The sequence below is a fragment of the Eufriesea mexicana genome, unplaced genomic scaffold (genome assembly GCF_001483705.2).
Source record: "Eufriesea mexicana isolate 0111107269 unplaced genomic scaffold, ASM148370v2 scaffold377, whole genome shotgun sequence".
Taxonomy (NCBI): Eukaryota; Metazoa; Arthropoda; class Insecta; order Hymenoptera; family Apidae; genus Eufriesea; species Eufriesea mexicana.
Genome location: NW_016908524.1, coordinates 268,667 through 290,080, shown reverse-complemented (window position 1 = coordinate 290,080; position 21,414 = coordinate 268,667). Strand labels below are relative to the sequence as shown.

The 21,414-nt window shown below is 40.7% G+C and overlaps 1 protein-coding gene across 3 annotated transcripts in view; it reads left to right on the top strand.

The window, feature by feature from the left end:
• The window catches only part of LOC108556251 (uncharacterized), a 417,682-nt gene that overhangs the window by 144,968 nt on the left and 251,300 nt on the right, over window positions 1-21,414 (top strand). For all 3 annotated transcript variants that reach the window (XM_017912262.1, XM_017912261.1, XM_017912263.1), the window contains one exon: window positions 7,995-8,035. The gene's annotated coding sequence lies outside the window, so the exon portion shown is untranslated. The remainder of the gene's footprint in view (window positions 1-7,994; window positions 8,036-21,414) is intronic.

Sequence of the window (21,414 nt, the reverse complement as noted above, 5' to 3'; positions counted from 1 at the left end):
TGTAAATCTTATACAAATTTTATACACAAAGTTTATAGGAAGTTGCTTCAGCGATTTCAAGAGACTCGCTCTCACTCTCTCTTGAGAGAGAGAGAGAAAGACTTTGATTACTTAAGCAAACTTTTAGTCTTATTCGAAACTCGCGAGGTTTTCGGGAAATTTAGTAATTGCAAGTTCGCTACGAAAGAGTAATGGGATAATTACGTAATCGAAGAAGAGAAAGAAGGGAGCACGAAACGAGGCAGGATCCGTTGAAATCGCAATATCTGCACAGGCACACGGATTCCTAGAGTCGCGATATATTTATACGCAAGAATTAATTCGGCGCCTGGGCGAATTAACTTTCTATGGCGTTCTGCCAGCCACGAAGTCTGTTGATCCAACGGAATTTAACTGCCATCGGATGTAATTGAAGCATCCTCGACTCAGCCGCCATTATCTTTATGCCCCGTGCCTCCCTTCTCCAGGGAAAAATTTTCTTATTCGAAGGACGAACACACCCGCGTTTGGGACTATGTAACGCGAGGAAAGCGTCCGTGATTTTCGACTTGGTGATTCAAAAAATGTTCCACCAACTTAATACCCCTGCTCTGGGACTAATATCTTATCCCCTCGGACGTAGACGTATTAAACAGACGCATTAGGGGTGTCTTCTACAAATCTGGGTCAAAGTGAAGGACGCTTTTGAGAATTTTTTTAAAGAAACCACGAGACATAAAAAATACTGCATTTTATGCATCACGTATAACAATGAAGAAATAATAAATAATCGACAAATGATACTGTTGTGGATTTGAGGTTAACCTTTTCACTCCTGAGTTACGAAGAGTAGCCCTGGTCTGAATTAATTTAAAAAATTTTATTTTTTTTTAAATCTAATAAAAGTTTAATCATGATATAATATCATGCATTGTAAGCCTATTTGAGGTGATAAAAATAAATACAAAAGTTCAGATGTCGCTAAATATTTAATTTATTTACAGTAAGAAAGTACCACCCACGACACAAGATTTTGAGGGCTGTCCATACAGGCCACCTGCAGTATTATTCAAATTTCTTTGTTCATTATTATATATTATATAATATATAATAATCTTAGCATGGTTAACTTCGATCATTAGGAATGAGTGATGGGGATGAACAAAGGGAGCAAGGATAAACATAGTCTCACAATTTTATTGACAAAGGGCAAAATAATGCAGGGATTGTGTTAAACAAAAATTTTCTGTTGTCCTAAGACCTGGCAGGACACGTCAGAATAGTTTCAATTGCATTGAGAAAGAATTTTCTAAGCTCCAGCAGCTTTGAAATCCATGGACGTTGTATCACGTCCGCAGTCCGGCAGTCATATTGTAGCGTGACGTGGAGTATAAGGGTTAAATAACACACAATTCACAGGTATTTAGCGAAATTATAATTTAATTAAAAATAGAAAATAATATTTTATAAACAATTATAATATTCTATATAAAATATAAAATATCATAGAAGATATAGAAAATAAAATTTATAAATAATTATAGAGATAATTATGACAACAGAGACGTCTTTTGACAACACAACAACTTATATTATTGTCTTACAATAGATACAATTTCAAAGGGAATTTTCTATGGAATTATACATGTATCGAAATTTCGAATAACGAAATTCAAACTTGTAACAAAATGGAGTGCAAATTTATTCTGACGCCGCTCGCGGTCATAATCGATCGACCATGCCAGGGTTAAACACCGAGACGTAATTTACTTCGATAATTTAACCATTCATACGGTAAGCGATGGACTTTTCGTGCTCTCGAGACTTCTATGTCAAAGCACGCGATCGATGCTTGACTTTCGGTGTCGGAAATAAATTTCTATTTTTCCCGTTCCGGCGAGTGAACTCTGCCAACTATTCTATCGCTTATCACTCTAATTATCACGGTAGACCAAACATTTTGCCCACTGAAAATTACATTTTTCCCTCGGCTGGCGAGGCAGACCGCGCTAACGCTCAGGCGCAAATAGCGTTAATTAGAAGTTTCGCGAATCGTTTGTCAGATAGATGGTACTCGACTCGGAGCTGTGAAATTTATCGTCCGGAATATTGTCACGGTCTGGCTTGTAACCGCGTTAGAATAATTTTGCACGGCAACATTTCGCGAGTGAAGGACTATTGTTATTCCCGCGATGTTCTCGCTATAATATACCGTTTACGTAGTACGTCAGACCGGCTGATAGATTCCTGTGAACAGGCAGCATCACCGTTGCGATTCATAGCCGCGCGCATCCTGAATCGAATATCATTGTGCTACGTCATTAACACTGCGTTACGAGACCTACAGCAATTAGATAGACTCTCTGATCGATTGTACTTGTAACCAAATCTCTCGACGGACAAAAGCACGACTTGCTACACGATAATGCACTATCGTGGTATCGCGCGACGCTCGTGGTGCGCGCCGTTCCGTTTCTAGAGGCCGGGACACCGTGTCGATTAATTATATGAAAGAGAAGAGAGGAGAGGAGAGGAGAATAGCCTGTCGAAATATTCCATCTTTTTCCAACGATCTCGCGATTTCTTCGACGATTCGACGTCCGGATTTCTGCCGGATGTCCGGGTCTTCGTCCTCGAGGATATTTGTACTTACAACGGCACGTTGTCGGCGCACTTTGACCCCTCTCCACTCCAGTTGCCCGAAGTGGATTTCCGCGGGGAAAAAAGTCGCGATTTTTTCGACGCTAATGCGCCAGTTTTCGAAACGAGATTTGCGAGCTGCGACTCCTCGTTTTGGATGGGATTAGGATTTGCTGTTAGGCATCCGAATGCATGCGAATGTGCTCCTGCGCTCAGGGAATCGACTTTCCTCGATGGAGCCTAGTTTCAGTCGCGATATGCTATATTCGACGAAATTTTTCTGCAACTTGACCCGGTAAATTTTACCCAAGAAAATCTAAAATTGTTCGAAATTGTATTAAACATGCGTCGCCGAACCCGGTTTATTTTAACGCGGTTATTCGGTTTTCTGACCAACCTTTGACATTTCGAATATACCAGTGCTATTTTATCACCCCGCTGAAGCAAATATGTTGAGCTAATTAAAAGAATTCGGCATGAATTCTTGAGATTCCTGTCTCGTTTAACCGAGATAATAAGAGTAAGTGTTTGCGGTAAAATCGGGTTAATAAATCTCGATAAGAACTTTTACTCTTGTGGGATTTCTTGGGAAATTAATCCTATGCTGACAGAGATCTGCGTGTCTAATAAACAACTCTCTTTTAATAGCATAACAGGTTTATTTGACTATTAATTTTGTTGGGAATTTCGTGGAGGAAATAGCCGAGTGATTAACGTGCAGGAAAGTAACTGTATTCAGTTATACAGCAATTATATTTATTAAGGTTTAATATACGTGAAATTTATACACTTTATGCAATATACAAATGATGACTAGAGTCTTTTTTAATGCCACTGTGGGTCACAATATATATGATATCCGTAGTATTTCTGATTTGAGAGTGAAGAGCTCCGAGGGGCAGCAGGCCCTTTTAAACCCTCAAAATCGACCCCTTGAAGTCCAAAGGTCGGTATATACAACCTATAACAGGCCTGTCGTCATCGTTGCATAGGCGTAGCTGACTTCCAATTTAACTATTAATTACTTAAAATATTGCACTAAGGTCCTCCTAAGATCCCTAGGGTCCCTGAGACCGACAGTATCAAAGTTAGGAAATAAATGAAATAATTTTAATGATATTTATTGAAACACTCTAAACATAAATATGATAATACATTGTCGAATAGCGTTAAATTTTTATAGTATCATCCCGAACAATATCTTCAGATTTTGTGTATGTCTCCTTCTTTTCGTAATTGGTTAACAATTCTTTTTTCAATATACATAGCAATTTTCTCATCTGATTCTTGTGCAAGTGCATCCACCAATTGTCTTCGAAATGACGTGACTGATATTTCTTTTCCATCTGAAATGTCGCCCAAGTGCTCACTCGTTGCTGGCTGAACAGAAAGGACAGCAATATCGGCGTCGGGCTGAACGCGTTAATTATCACTTACAAGCAATCGTACGCGTATATTTTATTCTATTCGACTCTACTCCATCGAGTATTTAATCTCTTTATTCGTTGTCAGTTATTAGAGAGTGGATAAAAGAATGCAAAAGCCAGAGCATTTTCAGCCGTTAATTACCAATTTTCTACCGTTAGGCAAGGAAATGGGTGTAGAGAGAAAGAGAAAGAGAGAGAATGGCGGAATAATTAAAACGGCGCGTGGAATTGTTTGTACAAGCAACGAACGGAACAAAGCCTGCCAGATGATGTTATAAAATATTCAAAAGAAGGCGGGCAGAATTTTTGGTGTCGCTTGCCGCGTTGTTTGTCTTATCGCAAAACAATCACCGATTCGCCGGTATTATCCGGACGCGATCACTGCGGTGAAAAGCAAATTGCTAGGCACGAAATTGATTTCCCTCTATTGAATTGCTCTGTCCTGCAGCTCCGTTGAAATCTTGTGGCCGTGTGTGCGTGTAACTGAAATGCAAGTGACGGACACCGGTGGGAAAAATGGAAAAAACCGGTCGGAACAATGGAAGCTATCTTAACCACCGACGACTGTCACCCTCCTCCACTTTTTCAACTAAACTTCATGTTCGACGTTTGACTGTCAGCCATTCTTCCGTGTTTACAGTCATAACCGGCGATCCTTTCGCGGATCATGCCGCGTATGTTTCTGCAAACGCCTCTCACGCTTTCGCACTCTCCGTGGATGCCTTTCACGCTTTATTCGACAGATGAAATGCTTGGCTGGAATTTTGGAACGAATAAAGGATCGTGGCGAACCCGAAGGGTTGGAAAGAGATAACCTCTTCTCGCTCCTTTTATTTCTATTCTTTTTCGTACGAATTTTTCAGATAATTCTTATCGTCAGCGATTCATTTTTCTTCTAATTCCCGAATTTAAATGTAAAATTTACTGTAATACGCAGGAATCTAATCGTATACAGTTATATAATTGTAGGAGATTTTAATCAAAAGGGGTTTAATTTGGTGGCTAAATATTTTATTCTAGCCTAGACTCGTAGGCCTCAAAAACGCACCCCCCTCAGTCTTATAGGGCGTGACGCTTAAAATTAAAAGCTGAATAGTTTTCGTGCCTTTCTATACATAGGAAAACACGCATGCTAATATAAAATAGTTCTTAAGTTTATATATTATCCTTCAAGCCAAGCTTCAAAAAATCGTGTTTTACCTGGGGTACGGAGTCGATAGTATGGTATTTCCTGTTGAATAATGTCGAGACTTGGGTGGTGGTAAAATAATAGAACTATTTATTAATTAACAACAAGAATAGATGATTAACAATGTCTGGTGACGATTAAGCATACGAATCTATATATCAACTACAACTTAAGACTACAACTCGATTCTACAACACAATTACAACTCAGCTTGTTTCAACTAAAATACAACTAAACAACTAACAACTAATAACTCCTCTCTACGCAAAAATCTGTTCACTAAGCACTTTTGCCTTCTCTTATATCTTCCAAACTAAAGTCACCTAAACACGAGGTGGAAATTCTGCGATACTACAACAATAATACCGCAAAATATGTGTTCATAAGGGTTGTAACAACTAACATGCTTCATTCTTTAGGTTTTTAGTTGAATGATTCCGAAAAACAGAAAGCCTTTGGACACTGGTGCAATATCAATGGTCCCCAAAATTCGCTACTGGTTTGCTATGTCTAGCACGCCCGACATCATCATTGTACCCCTATAGTTTATACCAACAATTTTGTCTTATTTTATTTTGTTTTCCTCCTCTGAATAATTCAACACCTTTTAATCCTCTGTAAGTAATAATCAAACGACCTGCTTGTGTGTTATAATCCAATTATGATAACCAAACACAGATAAGGAAGGAAGAGGGTATTGCCACGATTCAGCTGGTTTCCCAGCATGGATATCCACTTGTCCCATTACATGGCACTTGATTCTCATAGGAAACCTTTTATTCGCGAATCTAAAATTCATACGCGGGGCATCGCGTCGGCTTATGCGATCGCATCGTCGAAGGCCAATGGCTCGAACGCCTCGCGTTTCAACATCGACGCGAGTGCGTCGTATTTCAGTCGCTGCAATTTGCCGACAATTTATAACCATTGACAAAAAGGCATGCGGTCGCGCGGGAAGTTAGGGTGTATAGGCACGCGTAAAAGTATCGATATACGGAGTGTATCGAAACGTAGAACGGCGTATGGGCTTTTGGAGAAAAAATAAGGAGACAGTGTAAAGTGGAAAGTTTACGCGTTACCCTGCGCCGTTGCACTCGGGGTCTATGCGGTAATACTGGCACGAAATGGCATCTGGGTGTGCGGGAAAATTGTAGGAAAACGTTTACTCAAAAATACCTCTCGTACGTTCTCACCGCGGAGGAGCGTGAACGGTGAAATGTATGACGACACTTTGGTCCGCGAGGGAAATTTATTTTTCCGTAAACGTTCGAAATTTTCTACAATTATTAATCTCTCAGTATATCTTTTCTTTTTATTTTTACGATTCAGAGTTGTACAATTTTTTAATCTATTCGGGGAAATATTCGATATATTTTTATCAGTTTATTCTTCAAATTATTATTGTTAACATGATATCGTATGTATCGTAATAAATATTTTCCAGATATTTGTTAGGTGACCCCAAAACTATTATTTTCTTTATTTCTGTTGGAATTTCGAGAAGGAAATCAAAGCGTTTAGCCTGCAGGGAAGTAACTGTGGTAGTGGTTGTCATAGAACGTGTTTATGAGTGTGTGGAATGTTTGTGTGGAAGATTGTGTGTGTGACGAGTATGACAGAGAGTCGCGAAAAAGCAATCAGTAGGTAAATGACAGTCGTTACATATAGACGTTGTGTGTGAGAGTGCCCTCGAGTGATTATATCGCAGTTAGAATTTATTTTACGAGATTTAGTTATAATTAATGTTGTGCTGTTATTGTGTTAAATAAATTTTCTTATCAGTTTATCCATTTATTCACAATAACTGTATTCAGTTGTGCAGCAATATATATGTAAAATTTAATATAGATAAAATATATACACTTATGCGAATATAAAAATGAGCCATAATACTTTAAAAGCGTTCTACACTGTTCTGGATTTGAAACTGACTGCTGCAAGAGACAGCAGGCCCTTTTAGACCCAAAATCCGACCTCTTGATGCCTGCATAGTATCGAAGGGCCTCGAAGTCTAAAGATCGGCATTGCCCTGCAACCTCTAACAGGCCTGTCATCATCCTTTCATGACCATAGTTAATTTACAGGAATTTGATTTGAAAATTGGGAGAAGATATGGAATGCAAGTGCATTATAAGGAAAATTTAACACTTTGACGGCCGCTGTCACGCAGGCGTGACTTCGGTTCAGCTTGACACAATGCTTCCACTATGCTTCTGTTTAAACTGTCCCGATCGTCTTTTCTCGACATTCTTCACAAGTAGATGCTTGTTCCGTTAGTCTCAAATATTAGTGCCTTTTTAAATAATAACCATACCGCATGTACGACGGATGGGGTAAATATGACCATCAGCAAGTAGTAAAACCCACGCAAAATTCGCCAACGAGAAGTGAGTGGCTGGCAAAGTTTTAAGAAAAATTTGAAAACTATCATTTCAGCCTTGATACGTTTACCGTTAATCCATTCACGTAAGATACTTGGAATAATACCAATGCAAAATGGCCGACGCGTATTTCTGATAGATAAAATATGGCTGCCGCAACGTTTGCGTTAAGCTACCTCGCGTCGGAATATACGCGATTAGTTTAGCAACTAGCGATACTATATCGCTATACTACTTATAGCATACTACTGTACCACTATAGCTACCGATATTTTTATCGTATCGCAATTTCGAATCGAGTGGAATAATATTTTTGTATAGCCTGATAAATTATCCTTTCGTTGAGAATAACGACGTACATTCGTTTTCCTGTTTCAGAAATCGGCAAGTGCGGCTGTCACGAGCATCTTCTGCGATCCGTAAGTTGACCACGTTATATATATAATCTAGCCTAATCGACACCATCTGCTTACGCTCGAGTATCGGGCAAAGACAGTTTATAAATCACGGAGCTTTAGCTTCGCGATAATGCACGATTTTACGATCGGCTCATTGCCACAAAGTGCGTCATAAAGAACCTAATAAAATTCATCCATGCTGGACGCGGTCCTTATGAATGCGTGCCAACTGCTGCCGCGCTTGTTTCGTTCTATCTCCCGTGACTTTTCATTTCGTCACTTGAACCTAACAGCCCGTCGAAATTTCCGTGAAACATATTTCTTCGAAAAAGAACCCAAAGAGGCAATATTTCAAACAGGGTAAATTCTCCTGGCCTTTCTCACCGTAACGCACAGTGCTAATCTTCCCCGGGTAAAATTAAATTCAATTCGCAATCGTACTTTGTTCTTCTCCTTTTGCCAGGATATATCTCTTCGAAGTTACTCGAAAAACCCTGATAGAGCATAGAGTGCTCTATCGTTTTATGGTATAAAATCATTCGGAAAATATTTCCATATTTGACGAATAAATAGTTTTCCAAGAATCATCGTACGAATTGATAAAGTCGATATTGTATCCCTCGAATACAACGATACTCTGATAAAATATCGCGTAGCTGAGGATGCCTTTGAGAGAACGAATATGTGAATAAAAAATAGAAGAAAAAATAAAAAAGGGAGAAAGAGAAGGGAGAAGGGACAAAAAGAGTTTATAAAATCATTCGGAAAATATTTCCATATTTGGCGAATAAATAGTTTTCCAAGAATCATCGCACGAATTGATATAGTCGATATTGTATCCCTCGAATACAACGATACTCTGATAAAATATCGCGTAGCTGAGGATGCCTTTGAGAGAACGAATATGTGAATAAAAAATAGAAAAAATAAAAAAGGGAGAAAGAGAAGGGAGAAGCGACAAAAACAGTTTCGGGTCCAGGGATTACCGAGCTTTCGGAAATATTTGTATAACCCAATTTGTAGGACAGACGGGTTTTGGTAAGAATTTTCGTGGTATATTTTTCAAAGCAAACACGCGACGCTGGTCGTTAACCGAAAAATCTGGACAAAAGCGGGACGTTTAAAACAATCCAAGGGTAGAGGGCTTGGCGAATTTTTGCCCCGTTTCCTTCCCGCGATGGGAGAAACTTTTCGCATTAATAATCGCGCGAAATCATTGTCCGGCCGCGGGACGAATGGGAAATTTTTGTACATGCCCGAATAAAAAGGGGCGTTTGACTAGGTGACCCCGATCGGCCTTTTTGTCGCGTATGTTTGCCACCGTTCGGCCGGGGCAAAAAGATCGTTAGCGGGATCTAGAAATGGTATACCGATGCGGCTTATCGATTCTAATTTACCGGAAAGTCATTATCGCGCTAAAAAGTTGCTATTCCGTTCCATAATGTTGCCTGGAATTCCTGTCTGCCCGAACTTTCGGCTATCTATTCTCTGTCGCTCTGAATTCCGAATGAGATTCTTGATAATTCCACGGGTTCCGACGATTATTCCTGTTTCCTTCGAATTTATTCCTTCGGGCGTGGTTTCATCGTGTTTCACTTTAATTATCGTCTGCGTGTGAGATTCTTTTTAGGACAGTGGAAGAAAGTAATCGCAGAGTATGTAAATATTGTTACAAATCGCGAGTCTAATTCTTATTCTTCAAGTTTGATCGCTGGATTGCCGAAGAATTCTAAAACGTCAGAATAGATTTTCCCTACTGAAAAGGTTGACAGCACTCTCTGAACTTCGGTGGAAGACGTTCCTTTTATACTCAACAGCCGATTGTTATTTACACCGAACATTCTGAGAGGTGCTGGATTGTTCTGCACTGAAGTTGCGATCCGCTCTTCTTGGCCGAATACCTGGTGGATATGATCTCTTAACGATATATATCAAAAACGAAGCTTGTCAATTTTATTGATTTTTTGAAATTTGTTTTTATACAACAGACGTATTCTTTTATTTAAAACAATTTTTTCCCCACTGTTATATAATTCAGGAGATTTTTGTAATATAGATAACATGGATTCTGCGATGATACGAGTCTTTTAACTTTATTAAAATTGTTAGGGCGTGTTGAAAAGATAAGTTTAGTTGCAGACAAAAATCAATTTAGGATATAAGGTATGAATAAATTGTTTATAAGATACAAGATTAAATTCCGAGAATATTTACAGAAATATTCGATAAAAATTGGGGGTTTAGGCGAACCGCGTCACGCACCCCCTTGACACTCCCTTGAGTAGGTCAGTAGCTCAAGAGAAGCAGTCAAAGACACGTATACTTGTGAGTTTGCTTTATAACAATTATATATTCATTATAAATTATAATATACACACGACTTATCTCCAAACTGTTCACTCTCACGATTTTTATAACAAACTGAAATTCCTTATAACATATTGGGTCTGATCTATAACAACTGCACAACACCACGCATTTTAGGTCTTCCACTCGCATTTCCAAAATCATACTTATCTACATTTGTGCCATTACTCGTCCTCAAACACTCGCATTCATATTAATAAAACCAAATTCACAGTACCTTCTTTGAGTAATAAAAGACTTTAATAGTATGTATAGTATATAAATAGTATTAATAGTATATTAATATATCGTATTTATTTTACAATTAAAACCCATAATCCGAATGCAGCGAATTATTACTTAAAAAATGCGTAAAAGTTGACGCGGATCGTATTTGACACGTACTTTTCGATTATTTTGTAATTTAAACCAAGGGAAACGATAGCAAAAGCAATTTAAAATGCAGAACTGCATCCGATAATATTTTTTAATATTTCCAGCTTCCCAATTTTAAAAACAAAAGAGATGTAAATGACATAAATTGTAAATATAAAATATTAGTTTCGGTTATTCCATGGTTGCCGAGATAAGAGCTTTTGACATCGGACAGAGAAATCTGTCAGAATTTTCCAATCTTTCCTGCACTTTCATCCGCGAAGAAAGCCATTCGTATCGCGTGTTTCCCCGAAGCTTACAATTTTCATAACGCTTCCTGTATTACGTCGTTCGAGATAACGTATACGTCTAGATGCATAATAAACTATCTCACTTCGCCCAATGAAGAATAATCGCGGTGCATATCTAATCGGCGTTCAAACAGCGAATTTCGTAATCCAACAGAGTCCGAAACGTTCCATTCCAAAGCAGATTCTAATTTCAATACTTCACAGGGTTAATAACCTCGAGTTCTAGCTGCGATCCAAACCCCGTTTAGTCTAATCTTCGCTCTAATCGGTGAAACAATTTCGACTTTATCTCGGCCGATTCCAGCACGGCTGAACACGCGTATCACCCCGCCGATTATCCGCGCGGACCCGCGCGCTCAGCCGATAAACATTAACAAACCCCTGTAACTATATCCACGTGCACGCGTAATTTCTACCGATCGTCGGACCCGTCTCTCGACATGAGCGTCGTCGACGAGCGATCGCAATCTAAAATCGGCCTCGCGAGGACCCGTGATTATTCTAATTCGTCGAGGCAGCGAGAGGGTGAATTGCATCCGATCGGCTTAATATTCATCGACAGCCGGCTTACAAATTGTATTCTCAATTTTCACCAACCCACCCCCTCTCTCTTCCTCTCTTCGAAGCACTCGATTCGACGTCGTATCGGTATGTGTCCAGGTAAAAGCTGCACGTCAGCCGGCACCGGTAACGATCTCACCCTGCGCGCGCGGGGGTTGGAAAGAAGCGGAGGAGAAGCTTTTTATCGAGACAGCTGGTCGCAGGACGGAGCGATTATAGGATGGAAGTGTCGAGTGGACCATTAAATCGTAGCCCGAGCAATTACATCCGATCTACTCGCGTCTGATGATGTTGATTTAAGCCACGCTCTCGGCAGAGATCGTCAAAGATGCCGTTTATTATTCGCGATAGTCGATTAGTCGAGGAATAGCGCGACACAGGCGAAAGCTTTATCGGGCTTTCTCGAGTGCTTCAAGAAATCGAACGAGGACTTTGAAGATCGGCATGCCGAAAGGGACGCGCTATTAGCAGGCACAGGGTCCGATGTTGCTGCACCGTCACCATCTTGTTTGGCATTTAAACGAGGCGACTCGAGACGGACGGGGATGGCGGACTCGAAGGATACAATTAATTTTTCCTCTGATTGCGCTTGTAATGTTTACCAAGGAGAGGGTTTCCGGGAGAATGGGGCACGGAATAGTTGGGATTGGATGATCGGTAAAGCAGCTTCGCGCGAGGAAATTTTTCTCCTCGTCGATTGCAATTTTATCGCGAGAATTAATTGTTCCACGCTGGCAATCGGACGTGTCTCTTCGGAGCGTTGCGATATATTGCGACACAGGTATTACGCAATATCCCGAATCGCGAAATTAGTGCAACGGAGGATGTCGCGATTACCGCAGCCAATAACATGGATTTCTAATTTTAACGAACTCGCGGTTGCAAATTAATTTATATCTCTGTTTTATTTAGAAGACTCGCGTTACTTTTTGCCTGTCATTAGCGAGTCTGGGGAAGGAATCGGGACGCGGGACAGTTTAATTAGTCGGCCGTTCTAGCTGAAATTCATAAGAACGCGCCAAAGAATTCGAGAAAGACGAAGTATAAATATTTAAGAGAAAAGAAGGAAACGCGGCCTCGCCTTCTTTCCTCCGAGTTCTTCGACTCTTTAATCAATGAGTAGCGGCAGAACTTCCGCAATTCTGCCTGTTCTCGCTGCCTTCCTTCCACCTTCATCGCTGCAACGATATGCTGAAAAACAATATTTACTCGACGTAACAGGGTTCATTAAAATCCCGAGTACGGGGAATAGGGGTGGAAGAAATTACCTCGACATGGACGTCGATTCGATGACCAGGCTCGTCCTGACCGATTAGCATAGCCAGTCATTAACACGTTGACTGCCATGCTGGTTATCAATGACCGGCGCTTGACTCCTCACTGAAGCCATGGTGGTCACCAGTATCTGGCGATACTAATTTCAAAAATTTTTATTCATTTCATTCTAACCAATTTTCAAATATTAGAAGACCGTAAATAAATATAAAACTTTGTATAGGAGATATTAATACAATAATTTGCTGTTAACACGTTGACTGCCACGATGGTCACCAGTGTCCAACGATACTAATTTTCCAAGATAAATTAATAGAAGACATTAATAATTTGCATCAATTTTCGTTTTCCCATATTTTTTGATAATTCGTCACCATGTCGTCAGAACAATGGAAATTTTAGCGTGACCCGATATAAAAATTGCAGGACAGTCAAAGTGTTAGTAACCGGTCGTTTTAACGAACGTGGAATATGAAGAAACGCGTGCAAGGGTTCTAGAACAGGGGGTCAGAAGTTTGCACCTTTCAGGATGAAATAGCTCTCGAAGAACTCTTGGCCAGGTCTCGTTAAAAAGTGTTCAGAAGTGTATCAGTTATCGAAAAAGCCTGGACCAGGGAGAATGGTCTGGGTGACACCGAGAAATCACTTTCCTGGACGAGGATCCTTAAGGCTGCTCGCGAGGGAACGGGGGGGTGGTCAGGTGGACCGTGCTGTGGCGACCAGTCCCCTTCGAAATTCTCGGCAAGATATCGACGCGATTCCGATAACTTATGACGGCTGCAGCTTCCAGTACCACCACTTCTATGGTGATTGCCTTTTGTTACGGGTGAATAGCGTCCGTGGGTGCTCGAGTCCTGGCCTCTGCCATTCGTGCGCGGTCCTCTGCGCTCGTTGCCTTCGTCTCGGAGAAAATGGAGCTCCTTTCTACGGGACTCTTTCGAGGGACAACTTATCCACTGAAACTGACCGCAGTCGAACAGGCAGTTGGATCTGGGACCTGTACCACCCCGTGGTCGGAGAAAAGGCAGCCGAGAGTGGGCTTCCGCTCGAGAGATCGTTGGCAACCGGAGTCGGGGACCTTACCAGAGTCGGGATAAAGCTGTAGGCCCTTCAACGAACAGATTGCTGGTTCGCTCGTGGGATTGTTATTTTTATTGCATGAAAATCGCTCGAGCCTGTCGTGTACATAAGTACAGTTACCTCTCGATGGTCGCTCGTTATTTCGAAACGATTTTAGCTTCCACGGCTTTTAAATCTTGTAAGAATTATCGCGGGAAGGTTCGTCAAAATTTCTGAATTATTTCTATTTTTCCAGTTTCTAGATGAAAATATGCAGCTGTTTTTCGTAAAGTTAATTTTGATTTTTGTTCTAGTAATATGTTAGGAAATAATATTTATGGAATAACCGAGGAGTTAGATAGTCTTATATAGTTAAAATAGGAATGCAATTAGAATTTGCGTTATATTACTTTAATTATTATGTATATAAACGTAGGGATACTTTTGATTGGCAGATATAAGGAATAAGAGATGTTGCTTTATTTTAATGTATCTAGAAGACTAGATTGATAACTGATTTACGATCACGTCAAGTCTTCCTTAAACTACGTAAAGGAGTGTCCTAAGACAGGCCTTGCACCCTCATCTGCTCCCTCTACTCTTCCCTATGCATGATTTCTTTCTCGTTCACTCGTCTCCCTCGCGACCTGATTTTAATATACCGTGGGATTAAAAGGGTGTAGGCAACAATAACGATGATAGGGAGGGAGATGGTTGGGGGTGGTCGCATAATATATATATTCCCATACAGCATCGCTAATAATTAATTGATATTATATTTTAACAATAACAAATACCTTAATTCTACTCGTTGACACTCTTCTTACCTGAGACTCTCCTTGCCTGAACCCTAAGCTGCTGTTCATTGTCCATCATCAGCTAGGTAAGCCCAAATCTTCCCTCGCATTCACTCTCAAACCCTAGCATCCCTACGTATATTATATTTAAATACACGTTCCAAGACTATTAACTACTTGCGCTGGAAAGACGTGTCACGCACGTCGTAATCCTTTTGTCACAGAATTGTCAACGACGTGGTACACACGTCGTTAGGCAATTGTTACAGAAACACTGAACCGTTCTGGTACACGTGTCTTTGAATTTCTTGCCACCGTAAGTAGTTAATTCTTTCCTACCTTTAAGATCCAGGTTAAACGTGAAGCTGCTTTTTACTCCTGAAATTTCCAATTTATATGTCGAATCAGTTGAAAATAGCTAATTATCGGATTGGTATTTCAGCGAGTTAATTTCATTTTCCATCCAATCGATGATACGTCTATTTTGAATGGCGAATTTCGCGAAATCATTGCCACTTTAAATAATTCAAATCTCGAGAGCTTACCTGTATCATGGGGAATTTTTCGTCTCTACACCTTATTATTTGAAGCCACTTTATCCGAAATATTCGCACAGACGAATGCAGCACATGAATCGTATAGATCGATCCAATTACCGGTCTAATCAGGTCGAACGATATTCCGGAGGAAACCGCGCGTGTATCTCGTATTTCAAACAATCGATTCACCTTCGATCCCGATAGGTTGTTACCATTTTACAGGAATATTTTGATATTTTCCGGCGCAAGTTGCACTCGTAGCCGATACGTTCGCGGGAGAAATTCTCTGTAAAAACATCGGCTGAGGTAGAAAAGTGGAGACCGGTTGGAGAAATATCGGGAAGTATTCGATGGACCGATCGGCCGTTTAATTTTCAGATTCTATTTTCGAAGGAAGGTCCCAGTCGGTTTCCTGCTCGGCCGGCCTAGTCTGAAGGATCGGCCAGAGCCGGGGGGTGGAAAAGGGGTGGACAGCATTCCTTTCTGTGCGTAACAAAATTAAATTCTCCGACGACGGATTGGTAACCGCCGCATTCTTTTGCGTGCGAAAAAACTAATTGCACCGGCTCGTCTTCAATGAATTTCCCGTGGCCATTATTCAGCGCGGGAACGTTGCCACACGGTCGGCTGGGAAAAAGGGGCTGAGGGAAAAAGGAAGCGAACACGTCGTGTGTCATTTCGCGAGAGGGTGGCCGCGTTTCCGCGGAAAGAACGAGAGTTGATTGACCGTTCGCACGGAGCCGTAAATTTCGATAATTCCTTCGTTTAATTTTCGTCCGGCGAATGTGCGGCGTGTGTGTACGCGTGTGGGACTCGTTGATCCCGAACTCCGGCTCGATACCCTCGAATTTATCGTTTGTTTGTATCGATGTTGTTGCCCGCCTGTATATCGGGATCCAACTGTATTTCACCACTCGCTGCGTATGGCGAATATCTTCCACCGACTTTTCCATTCGCGTCAGCTGATATTTATTTATTGATTGATCACGAGTGCCCTGTCTAATGAATCTCTCGGGTGTAGGTAGCTTTTGAAGCCGGTTCCGATTTATTTCCTAGCATCGGAGAATATAAGTAGGTGTATTTCTGCAGGTCTCCCTATTCCTCCTTTTCGCTGTGGAAAAATTGCGATCTTTCTCGATTATAAATTTACTTACTACTTACCCGAACGATATATTTGTCTGGAATGTGAAAAATTATTTATCCCCAGCTCCACTGGCTTATCGTATGTATTTGTACCTTATTTCTACAGCGGTTCAACGAAAGTAATTATTCCGTACAGCGTTATTGATCTTATCAATATTTATTAATATTTATCGTTTAATCAATATTTTGTCGAAACGATAAGCTTGGAACCGGTTGTATTAATTAATGTACAATTCGTGATTGCAGCATTAATTGGGGAAAAAACTCGTATGACGTGAATCGTGGGAAAATTAATAGCTAGTTAGCAAAGTACCGCGATGGTTGTGATACAAATTTCCAATCTCGAGTTTCATAGTACGCATAACCGTAGACAATGGTCCACCCTTTCGCGTGTCCTTTTATTTCCAGTCAAAAATCGCGTCTGCCTCGAATTACTCGCTTCTCACTTAACGCGTAACATAGCTCGTTAAAAAATTGAATGGCATTAGCGGTTTCTGTCGCGGCACGGGACACTTTGCTCGTTAAGAGTTTACCCATCGTGGTTGAAAATTGTGCGAACGTTTCCGTTGTTTTGCAACTCGATGCTTCGGCCCGCCGCATCCACGCAAACGATTCGAACGAGACAGTTTGTCGACTAGTTCCTCCGCTTTTTACAGCCTCGAGTATCGCGCGAATTTCATTATTTTCGTCTAGCTTTTCGTGCAACCACACGACGGGATAATTGCCTAAAAATGTAGGAAAACTCGCGACCATTACGTTATGAATCCTGGGGACGTGTCCAATATTCCCACAGTCCGGCAATATCGTACGACTAAACGAATGAACCGTGCTGGACGCGGTTAAACATTTTACAGCGAGCCTGGCTTGTTGGTAAAACGATCACAGAAAAGCTGGGTTCGCGGAACTGATTGATTTATTTATTTATTCACAGTTCGCGGCCAATCTCTTCGAGACAGAAATTGAGATTAACGCGTTAAGTGTCCAGCTCGTTTTGCTTACCTTCAGGCCCAGATTCGGCCGTCAAGTGAACTAAGTGGGCTAATTGTTTTAGAACAGGAATTCCCAAATGTTAGGTTCAAAGATGGCGAAGAATTTGACACTATGTCGTCCACACGTCCATTTGGGATTCTTTCGTTTGGCGCCGGTAGGATTGACTCGTCATTTGCGAATGATGCCAACGTGGTATCACTGTCATTTGCTCGATAGTTTTCGCATGACACCAACGTGGTGTCACCGGAACCAATTAACATCGCATAGTGTTAACACCAAAAGTTAGCACCTTTCGGTGCCAGTTTGGGCCGGTGCCGGGCCCGAACGGAAAGTCTAGTGCTGGTCCCTGGGGACCGGCGTGGCACTCAACGTGTTAAAAATTAGAGAGCATGAAAGTGTGCAAAGTAATTGTCCTGATAGTCGAGAAGCAATTCCCAATATCAGTGAATAAATATTCAAGCGAATTATCGGTTTTGTACATCGAATTTCAGGGATTAATAATATTAATAGACATTTTAGTTATTTATACCGGGATCGTCAATATTTAAATTCTCATATAAATTATTGAAAAATATTGAAATTGAAATACTTTACGACGATTTACGTCGATTAAATGTTTAATATTCGGCAGTAATCACTGATTGATAATGAAACTTCAAGAAGTATCGTCGATACGAGAGAGTGGACGAATGGAGTGGTTAATAAATCGAGATAGGCTCGGTTGCTACGGTGAATTATGTTTATTTAGAGAACGATGATTTATATCCGCCACGCGAAAGGCTGTTCGTGCAGAGGGTTAAAATACAAGGTTCACTGGGAGCGCAAATTAACGATATGAGGCAGGTTTATGTTGCCATTGATCGTCAGTTTAATACCCGCACTTTTTCCTCCTTTTTTCTCTACCGTTCACACGTAAAAATCCCTTAAAATGTTACCGGCAGAAAATTGCTGTTTCCAGTTTTAATAACGGTATAGGTTTCGCGAACGGCGCGACAAATAATTTCATAAATTGCGCGGCTCTTTACCGGTATCGCTGCTACCACGCCGCCTGCGAGGAACTGTTTAAATTTCGGCATTAAAATGTTAAGTCCATGCCGCAGTATCTTTCTCCTTTTTATTTCTCATTATTCCACGCATATGCATATTTCTCTCCCGACGAAATATCTATTAGCTTGCTATTTTTTAAAAGAAAACAGCGTCGATATCGTTGCCACGAATTGACCGCCATTTTATTCGAAGCTGAGAAAGTTTCTGGCTTTTCTCCTTTTTCTCTTTCCGATTTTTTTTACTTATAATACTTTTTCTACGTCGACTAATTGATCATTAGCGACGATATTCCGTTTGACAATCTATATTTTATGGGACGTGTTTATTCTTTTTTAAGTATTTCAGGGTGTTTCTTTTATCCAGGTGATGTATAGTGAGCTGGGATTTAATATAGGATTTAATGTGGTTAGGACTAATTGATCATTAGCCACGATATTCCGTTTGACAGTCTATATTTTATCAGATGTGTTTATTTTTTTTTAAGTATTTCAGAGTGTTTCTTATCCGTGTTTCTTTTATCCAGGTGATGTATAGTGAGATTTAATATGGTTTTGGTGTGAGTATTGCTTTTATGAGAGTGTGAATGTTGATTTTATATGTGCGAATGAGAATAAGGTAGAATAAGTGAAAATCATTTGGGATGATATAAATATAATATGTGCGAGTGGAGTCTAGTATGAATGTTGTTAACAAAATGTTTAGAAAAATGTGCCAGAATAAAACAGTTACGCAAGAATCGTCATAGAGTAAACATGTGTTAATAGGAGTGAGAGAGAGAGAGAGAGAAAGTAGAATTTTGAAGATGTGTTTAAAATAGTTAATTTAGAATTGTTGTCAATATTTAAATATTATTATCTAAGTATATTAATTTGTTAACCGTTTAAAAACGTGGAAGGTATTGTTATTCATTTCTATCCACATTTGGTTCTTGCATTATTATCAGCGAAATGATATCGATACCGAATTTCGGTGTAATACCGAAGTTAATTATTATCGAAATTCAGCATCACCAAAATACCAATTCAGTATCGAAACTCGAAATGAATACCGGCATTGTTACTCCGTCGAACTTGAGGACCGATCTTCGTTTACGCGTTTTCAGTTGCCTTCCTTTCTACCATTCTAACGGAATACGCGAGCAATTCACTGGCCAAGCTAATTAACGCCATACCGGAATTTCCAAAATATTTCTTCCGTTTAAAATAAATTTCTATTTTTTATTTCGTCTATTTAACCAACCTGTCGAATAACGGATACGCGCGTAGTGGCATTGAATGAAAGCACAAAACTAATTCTCCATAAACTTTATTTATATCGAGTAACCATCCGTTGATTTCGATTTCGAAAATGAATCGTAGAATATAGAACAATTTACGGTCTAACCTGTATTCTAAAAATTGAGCAGAAAAGATCACGGAAATATGGAGCTTTTAGATCGGTGAAGGTATATTGACAGCTTTTAGATGAGATCGGTGATGGTGCGTCATTCGCGGGCCGTGAATTGTAAATTTTAGCAAAGCTTTGTGGCAAACTGGTGAACAGTTTGTCCGAAAAGTGGATTTCATTGTATCCGAAAAATAAGCGGGAGAAATTTCGCGTTTAGCCGAAGGAGAAAAGATTTCCGCTTATTCTCCGCGGGGATCTTAAGAAAAGCTGCGAACATTTCTGCGCAACTTCCCTGACAAACTTACCCTACCCCTTTTCAAAGGCGCTTCTAAGTTTCCTTTCGCAAAGTTTTACCTTGACCCAGCAGCAGCAGCAGGCAGCAGGCCCTGGGATGAAGTGCAGTGAGAATGTGCGCAACTGGTTGGCTGACAACTTTCCCGACACGTGAGAATTGCAGATGCTGCCTCGCTCTTGCTTTTAAATGTCTCTGGGAAGCTGTTAGACGTCGTGCTCGTTTCTTCTTTGCTTGCTCATCTTCGTCTTTTCTCTGTGTATTTTTTTCTTCTTGTCCCTTTTTCTTCTCGCTTCAGGCGTCACCGAGGAATGTTCGAGTTGCCAACAACGGATGAACAGCGCGTACTTCGTTCCGCCTCGCTGGTGAATTGGGTACGGGGATTCTTGGTCTAACTGTTTCTTAGTTCTCCCCCGGTCTCGTTTAATCTCTCGGATTAGCGTTATACCGAGTGCACCATGTCCGTGGAATTTCGTGCACACGCGTAGCTGAAAGTATACGAGAAGAGGCGTTGTCAAGGGGTGTTGTCATTGAACCGAATTTGATAACCACGCGAATTTTTTGGCGCAACTGCTCATCTAGAGGGATGGGACTATGGAAGACCTCTAAGATTCCTAAGATTTCCGAAGATCCAACCCGTCCAGCGTCCATAGACACCCGTATCATCGCATCTGTACGCTAAATAATGTCACGGCAAAATAATTTTATCGAGACAAAGCGTGTGTTTTTCATGGGTCACTGGTGAATCTCGCCTAGTTACTCGTCCGCTATGCCAATAGCTTGCACAGCCGGTCGATATCGTTGTTAATGTCATTATACAGATCTTGTCAAAGTGAACGTACGATTTCGACGTGGTATTATCGTGTTTGACCCTGTGGGCGTGGTCGGGGTTGAAATTTTTATCGGGTTTGCCCGTGGCCTCGGTCGCGACGGAGGGGTGGGTCGGGACCGGGGGTGGGGTAAATATAATTTTACACCCGTAGGAAATGGCGAAGCAGTGACGCCGAACAAAACGGATTTGAAAAAATAAAAAATTCGCTCTGCCCGTGAAGCGGTTTTCGGTGTGATTCGTTGACAGAGAATCGGTTGTTTAAATCGAATAATTTTGTTTGCCGGCAGTACGAATTGCGGTCGTTTGTCACGTTTGTCACATAGAAAATTTTTCCCCGTGCTTCGCCGCTGATCAAACGATCCGAGCATTTCAGATATTTAAATAATTCATTATTCCAGCGTGTTCTCCCCGTTTTAGGGACCCCGGTGTATTCCCCTTCGAAGGGAC